This window comes from Solanum stenotomum, chromosome 9 (genome assembly GCF_019186545.1).
Source record: "Solanum stenotomum isolate F172 chromosome 9, ASM1918654v1, whole genome shotgun sequence".
NCBI lineage: Eukaryota > Viridiplantae > Streptophyta > Magnoliopsida > Solanales > Solanaceae > Solanum > Solanum stenotomum.
Genome location: NC_064290.1, coordinates 34,720,417 through 34,728,460, shown reverse-complemented (window position 1 = coordinate 34,728,460; position 8,044 = coordinate 34,720,417).

Here is an 8,044-nt window from a genome sequence, read left to right as displayed (position 1 = left end):
GGTGGTATAGGTCAGTCGACCAGGTTAGCAGTAGGTTCCTCCTCATCAGCACAGTGTACCGGGCGTGGACCCCAGACTTCAGCACGTAAAGGTAGAGGCGGAGGCAATGAGGGATCATATAGTTCTGGTGGCCTCGACGGCCCAATTAGGACTTCTGTGCTAGTTGGCTATTTATTGATATGATCTCTTGCGAGTAGCAGTTTCCTTTATAGATCAATTGATAGGGGCCTTGCCGGCCGAGGGCTTTGTTTTAAGCTGAGATATACTTGTTTGTTTTTTTATTGTGTGTGGCTGCCATGCGCTAATAGAAAATGGTTCAGCATAGTTGACTCGGGCCTGAGTTTTGGCATTAGGAGCCAGTTGCGCCCCACGAGTTTGGGGCATGACAAACTTGGTATCAGAGCAACGTCGTATCCTAGGGAGTCTGCAAGCCATGTTTAGCAGAGTCTTATTTATAAATGTGTTGTGCACAACATCTAATAAGCAAGAAGCTACGACGCATGTTAGAATGACTATCTTTCATTTGCTCACCTCGTGCTATAGAGCGGTGTTCTAAGGGTTAAGGTTTCTTGCATATAATTGATACTTGTATGTAGATAGAGATGACTGACACTAGACAGACTATAATGAGCCAGGGGCTAGATACAACAGCAAGCGAGGGTACCGGCAAGGTACCACAGGTGGAGGTAGCCTATTGTGAGACCTAGGGGGAGACATCTTCTCAGCCCGCTATTGATTCTCCACCGCCGCAGGAGCCTCCGGGGGCTGCAGGACTTCCGGCTCCACCAGCAATACGACCTCTAGTTCCTTCTATTCCATTTGATCAGGATTTCAAGAGTGCATTATGTATGTTAGCACAGTTAGTAGCTGCACAGTGCCAACCATTTGAGCCAGATATTGCTGGACCTTCTGAAGGGCTCGAAAGTTCGAGAGTTTGTGAATTTCTTGCCCTGAATCCTCCACAGTTTACAGGGATAGATCGTAGAGAAGACCCTCAACACTTTATTAATAAGCTTCATAGGATCTTTAGAGTCATCCATGTCTCAGTGACTGAGTCAGTTGAATTAGCAACATTTCAATTGCGCGATGTTGCAGTATTGTGGTACGAGATTTAGGAGTGATCTAGGGGAAAAGATGCATCCCTACTCACTTGGGATAACATTACAGAAGCTTTCATAGATCACTATTTGCCTCGAGAGATTAGGGATGGCCGGGTGGACCAGTTTCTGAACCTTCGACAGGGCAGCATGAGTGTCCGAGATTACAGGCTGAGATTTGATTCATTGGCTAGATATGCACCAGCATTTGTTGATTAGATGCATGATAGGGTGCGTAGATTTGTGGGAGGGCACGACTTACACTATATCAATGTTTGTTCTACCGCTGCACTAAATGATAATATGGATATCTCGCGAATTCAGGCATTTTGTACAAGGTATAGAGAATTGCCGACATTTACAGTATATGAGTGAGAGGGTCGAGAGAGAGACAGAAGATGGATAAGCCCGCTGGTTCACAGGGAGATATTCAGGTGGTCCCAGACCCCGATATTCTATTAGGGCACCTAGACCTCCACCAAAGCAGTTCCAGGGTAGTAGATTTGATCGTCAGGAATAGTCAAGCCCAGGTGAGGGTTTACAAGCATCAGGCTCGCAGCAGCAGAGGGGTTCAAGCAAGGCTAGGACAGCCCCACCGTGGTGTGCTACTTGCGGTAGGATGCATTTCGGGAGGTGCAGACAGGGTTCCACAGGTTGTTATTCTTGTGGATAGGAGGGGCATGAGTGGAGAAATTGCCTTACCAAAGGTCAGGGTGGTATAGGTCAGTCGACCAGGTCAGCAGTAGGTTACTCCTCATCAGCAGAGTGTACCGGGCATGGATCCCAGACTTCAGCACGTAAAGGTAGAGGCGGAGGCAGAGAGGGAGCATATAGTTTTGGTAGTGGACAAAACCGTACGTATTCATTAATAGGCCAACAGGACACATAGTAATCACCAGATGTTGTGACAGGTACATTGATTGTTTGTTCCCAATGTGTTTATTCTATGATAGATCCTGGCTCTACTCTGTCTAATGTTACTCTATTTATTACGAGGAAGTTATGTATAGTAGCAGAGTCATTAGATCGACCCTTTGTTGTATCTACACCAGTTGGTGAGTCTATTATTGTCACGAGAGTCTCGAGGTTGCACGGTAGAAACTATCGACCGTCAGACCTCTGTAGATCTCGTAGAGTTAGAGATGGTCGATTTTGATGTTATTATGGGTATAGACTGGTTAGCGTCTTGTTATGATAACGTTGAGTGCCGGACAAAGATTGTTAGATTCCACTTTCCAAAAGAGGCAGTTTAGGAATGGAAAGGTGATACAGCAACGCCGAAAGGTAAGTTTATTTCATATCTTAAGGCGAGGAGGATGATTACCAAAGGTTGTATTTATCATCTTGTTTACGTTCATGATATAGATGCAGAACCACCAACTCTTCAGTCTATTTCGGTAGTTAATGAGTTTCTAGATGTATTTCCAGACGACCTCCCTGAAATCCCTCCAGAACAGGAAATTGATTTTGCTACCGAAATGCTACCAAATACATAACACATATCTATCCTCCTTATAGAATAGCTCCTGCTGAGCTAAAGAAGTTGAAGGATCACTTGAAAGACTTGCTGGATAAAGGCTTTATTAGACCTAGTGCTTCACCATAGGGTGCACCAGTGTTGTTCGTAAGGAAGAAAGATGGCTCACTAAGAATGTGTAACTATTACCGACAGCTCAATAAGGAAACTATAAGCAATAAATATCCCCTTTTGAGGATATACGACTTGTTTGATTAGTTACAAGGTGCTAAGTGTTTCTCCAAGATTGATTTAAGATCAGGGTACCACCAGATACGAGTTCGGGAAAAAGACGTTCCAAAGACAGCTTTTAGAAATAGCTATGGAGACTTTGAGTTCTTGGTAATGTCTTTTGGATTAACTAATGCCCCATCAATGTTCATGGACCTGATGAATAGTATATTCAGGCCGTATCTAGACTTGTTTGTGATTGTATTAATTGATGATATTTTGGTGTATTCACGTTCAAAATAGGAGCATGAAAATCATCTGTGAGCAGTCCTTCAGGTTCTTCGAGACCGAGAACTTTAAGCAAACTTTTCTAAGTGTGAGTTATGGTTAGACTCTATAGCTTTCTTAGGCCATATTGTATCAGATGCATGCATTGTGGTTGATACACAAAAGATTGAGGTCGTAAACACTTGGCCCAGACCCATGACTCCGACTGAGGTTCGTAGTTTCTTAGGGTTAGCTGGGTACTACCAAAGGTTTGTAGAGGGGTTTTCTTCAGTTTCATCCCCATAACGAAGCTGACTCAAAAAGAAGCTAAGTTCCAGTGGACTGAGGATTGCAAGCATAGTATCCAGGAGCTGAAGGACAAGTGGACATCAACACCAGAAGGCTATATGGTGTATTGTGATGCTTTTGGTGTTGGGTTGGGATGTGTTCTAATGCAACATGGTAAGGTTATCGCATATGCTTCAAGGCAATTGAGAAAGCATTAGAAGAACTATCCGACCCACGATTTAGAGTTGGCTGCAATTGTGCATGCGCTAAAGATATGAAGACACTATTTGTATGGCGTTCATGTTGACATCTTGACAGATCATAAAAGCCATCAATATATCTTTAGACAAAAGGAGTTAAAGTTGTGACAACGTCGATGGCTTGAATTAATGAAAGATTAAAACGTGGACATTTTATATCATCCAGGAAAGACGAATGTGGAAGTTGATGCCCTCATTCGAAGGTCTATGGGTAGTTTATCATATTTAGGTGTTGAGAAGTGTGGGCTAGCGTGAGTGCTTCATCATTTAGCTAGCTTGGGAGTCAGAAGATAGTGGGGTAACAATTCAGGACACAGCCGTATCATCTCTAGTTGTAGAAATAAAATCACAGCAACAAGATGATCCTAGCTTAGAGCAGCTCAGAGCCAAGGCTCAAAATCAACAGACTTTAGCATTTGATATAGCAGGAGATGGAGTCCTTAGATATAGTGGTTGTGTGTTCCAAATGTTGCAGGGCTTCCGCATCGGATTATGGAAGAGGTACATCATTCACATTATTCTATTCACCCTGGTTCGACAAAGATGTATCATGATATTAAGGAGATCTATTGGTGGGATGGGATGAAGAAGGACGTTGTTGAGTTTGTAGCACAGTGTCCTAACTGCCAACAGGTGAAGGTTGAGCACCAAAAGCCCGCTATTGTTGATAGACTAACAAAATCACCCCACTTCTTACCAGTCAGAGATACTTTTACGGCCGAAGACTATGCAGGGCTCTATATTAGGGAGATTGTTAGGCTACACGGTATCCCAGTATCTATTATCTCTGATAGAGGAACACAATTCACTGCTAACTTCTGGAAGTCCTTCCAGAAAGGACTGGGGACACAGGTTAATCTTAGTACAGCCTTTTGCCCTCAGACAGATGGCCAGGCTGAGCGCATAATTTTGACACTTGAGGATATGCTACGGGCGTGTACGCTAGACTTCAAGGGGGAGTTAGGATGACCGCTTACCTCTTATAGAGTTCGCATACAATAATAGTTATCATTCCAGCATCGGGATCGCACTTTATGAGGCTTTGTATGAGCAAAAAATGTAGATCCCACATTGGATGGTTCAAGGTAGGTGAGTTAGGATTGATTGGACCCAACTTAGTACAACAGACAATAGAGCAGGTCAAGCTCATACGGGAGAGGTTGCTAATAGCTCAAAGCCGATAGAAGTCATACTTAGATGTGCGACGAAGGGACTTAGAGTTTTGCATTGATGACTGGGTATTCTTAAAAGTCTCGCCTATGAAGGGGGTTATGAGATTTGGCAAAAAAGGAAACCTTAGTCCAAGATTCATTGGGCCATACCGGATCCTTTGGAGGGTAGGACGAGTGGCTTATGAGTTAGAATTGCCTTTGGGGCTAGAATCTTTTCATGCATTTTCCATGTATCTATGCTAAGGAAGTGCGTATGAGACCCTTCTCGGGTTGTCCCAATTGAGGATGTTCAGATCACAGAGGAGTTGTCCTACGAGGAAACTCCAATTTCCATATTAGATCGGCAGGTCCATAAATTGAGGACTAAAGAGGTGACTTCGGTTAAAGTATTGTGGAGAAACAAGAATAGAGAAGAGGTGAAATGGGAAGGTGAGGATGGCATGAGGTCCAAATATCCTCACTTCTTTCATATCCAAAGGTGATGGCATATCAGTTTATATTAGTACAATGAGGTAAGATACCTATATGATATTTTTTTTTAACGTTGCTTATTATTATTGTTATTGTCATTGTATATTTGCCCGCACTGTTATTGCAGAGCTATAGTGCTTAACAATTTAAGTTGTCATGTGAGACGCCAAAGTTATACTTTTTGCATTTTAGGGTCATGGAAAGTGACAAACTTAACCGCGTGACTTAGATTTTTTTTCATTCGAGGACGAATGTTTCTAAGGGGGCAAGGATGTAACACCCCGACTTTCCAAAATATCTAAATTAACTCGTATCTTTGTGGAAAGACAAGGAGAGTGAGTAATAAATTAAAAATAATGTGGTATATCATATTTTAAGTGTTCAAGGGTTGTATCTCAAGTTTTGAAGTTAAGTGGCAAAATAAAAGTTGGCGATAGTTATCATAAGTTCCTTTTTAAAGATTTGTCTCAAATTTGGATCAAATGACTTGAATGTTTTCTCTCAATATATATATAGTTAAAAGTCCTATCACCCATTAAATCAAAGGCCTACGAGTCTAGTTTGCACCGCACAAAACCCCGTATCAAACCGACATCAGAGCAAAAAGTTATGAGGGTTTTACTAGGGACTGACGGGGCAGAATCCAGGTCAGGTCAAAAATATGGTATGTCGGCTTATTTAACGTTTTAAGCCATGAAAACATTCCATTTCAGTTCCAAACCGGAGAGAAAGCGTAAGAGAGAGTTCCTATGGAGTTCTAGCATGATAAAGGTTAGTTTTTGACGATTTCTACCATTTAACATTACCCCTGTTCCTAGAAACATAATCCATACATGTGGCAATCATTTTCCCTTCTATTAGCTGCGTTTGGAGCTGGTTTTTGAATATATAAACTTGTAGTTATTGGTGTTTCTTCAAGGTTAACACTAGGTTAACTAAGGTAATCATTTTGGGACCCTTTTATGGTTGTTTTTATGAATTTCTACGGATGTTTCGATAACTTGGGGCAATATGGCAAATGTGCCGATTTAAGATTCATTATGAACTGTTTATAGGTGCGTACCAGCTGTGTATATATAGTATTTGCAAAGTTTAGGACATAAGGAACAACTTTCGTGAATGAACTACGGTCTTTCGATCGTTCATTGGAAAGGTATGTTAAGGCTATTCCCCACTTATGACATGTTTCCTTAAAGCTTAGGAGCAATGTAATTGGGTTGTTATCATTGTTACACTAGTAGCCATTATTGTTGATTGTTGGCTGCTCGAGTTGATATAATCCTCCCTTATCGGGATTGTTATTCACTTAGTAGCGTCCCTGTGTTGGACATGACTTAAAGGCTATTTGTATGGGTTGCTTACAACTAAATTGCTTGCTTTTAGCGATTGGATTGTTATTCTTGCCTTTGGGGCTATTGTGGTTAGCTGCAGAAATGTGATCTATGCCTAAAAGGGCTATGTTCTACCCACAGGGTTATGTGGATGCCTAAAAGGGCTATGAGTTGCCTACCCTTGGGGCTATTGTGGTTAGCTGCAGGAATGTGATCTATGCCTAAAAGGGCTATGTTCTACCCACAGGGTTATGTGGATGCCTAAAAGGGTTATGAGTTGCCTACGGGGTTATATTGATGCCTAGAAGGGCTATGAGTTGCCTACAGGGCTATATTGACGCCTAAGAAGGCTATGTGATTCCTACAGGGTCATGTTGTTGCCTAAGAGGGCTATGAGTTGTCTATAAGCTATGTTGATGCCTAAGAGAGCTATGTGCTGCCTACAGGGATATAGTAATGCCTAAGACGGCTATGTAATTGCCTACGGCGCTAAGGGACTAACGATAGGGGTATACAGGCTGATTGGCACCTTCCGGGCTTATGTGGGCCTAAGTACGTGGTCTTATGTGATGTTTGTACCTGCCTAGCTTATGGGGGCTTGGGTAAGTTATTGTTTTATTATTTTTTACAAGTTTAGATTTAGGAATAGATCAGTACACTTATTTTATCATTGATTTATTTATCAAATTATTCCAGTATATCAGGATACCTCCTCATAGTCTATTGCCTTTCATTCTTTGTACATTATTTTGTACTGACGCCCCATTGCCTTGGGGGCGCTGCATTCATGCATGCAGGTCCTGAAAGACGATCGAGTAGACTTCCTCAGGGGAAGAATTGACTTTTATCCGGTTGGCTAGACCTTTCTTTCGGAGCTGCCAGAGTTGGGAGGCTTGTTACCTTTTGTTGTATATATCTTTATGGGCAGGCTGGGGACCTGTCTCGCTAATCTTTACTTCTCCTAGAGGCTTGCAGACTAGCGTGTGGGGTGTATAGCTATGTTATGGCCATACTGGCCTATGTTGTTGGTTTGCTGAAGCTTGTGAGCTGTTTGGTGTATTCTAATGATATATACTTGCATTTAGTTTTGGTATAGTTATCATGGTCCCCTCGATGGCCCAATCAGGACTTCTGTGCTAGTTGGCTATTTATTGATATGATCTCTTGCGAGTAGCAGTTTCTTTTATAGATCAGTTAACAGGGGCCTTGCCGGCCGAGGGCTTTGTTTTAAGCCGAGAGATACTTATTTATTTTCTTGATTGTGTGAGGCTGTCATGCGCTAGTAGCAAATGGTTCAGCATGGTCGACTCGGGCTTGAGTTTTGTCATTAGGAGCCAGTTGCGCCCCTCGAGTTTGGGGCGTGACAAACTTGGTATCAGAGCAACGTCGTATCCTAGGGAGTGTGCAAGCCATGTTTAGTAGAGTCTTGTTTATAAATGTGTTGTGCACCACATCTGATAAGCAAGAAGCT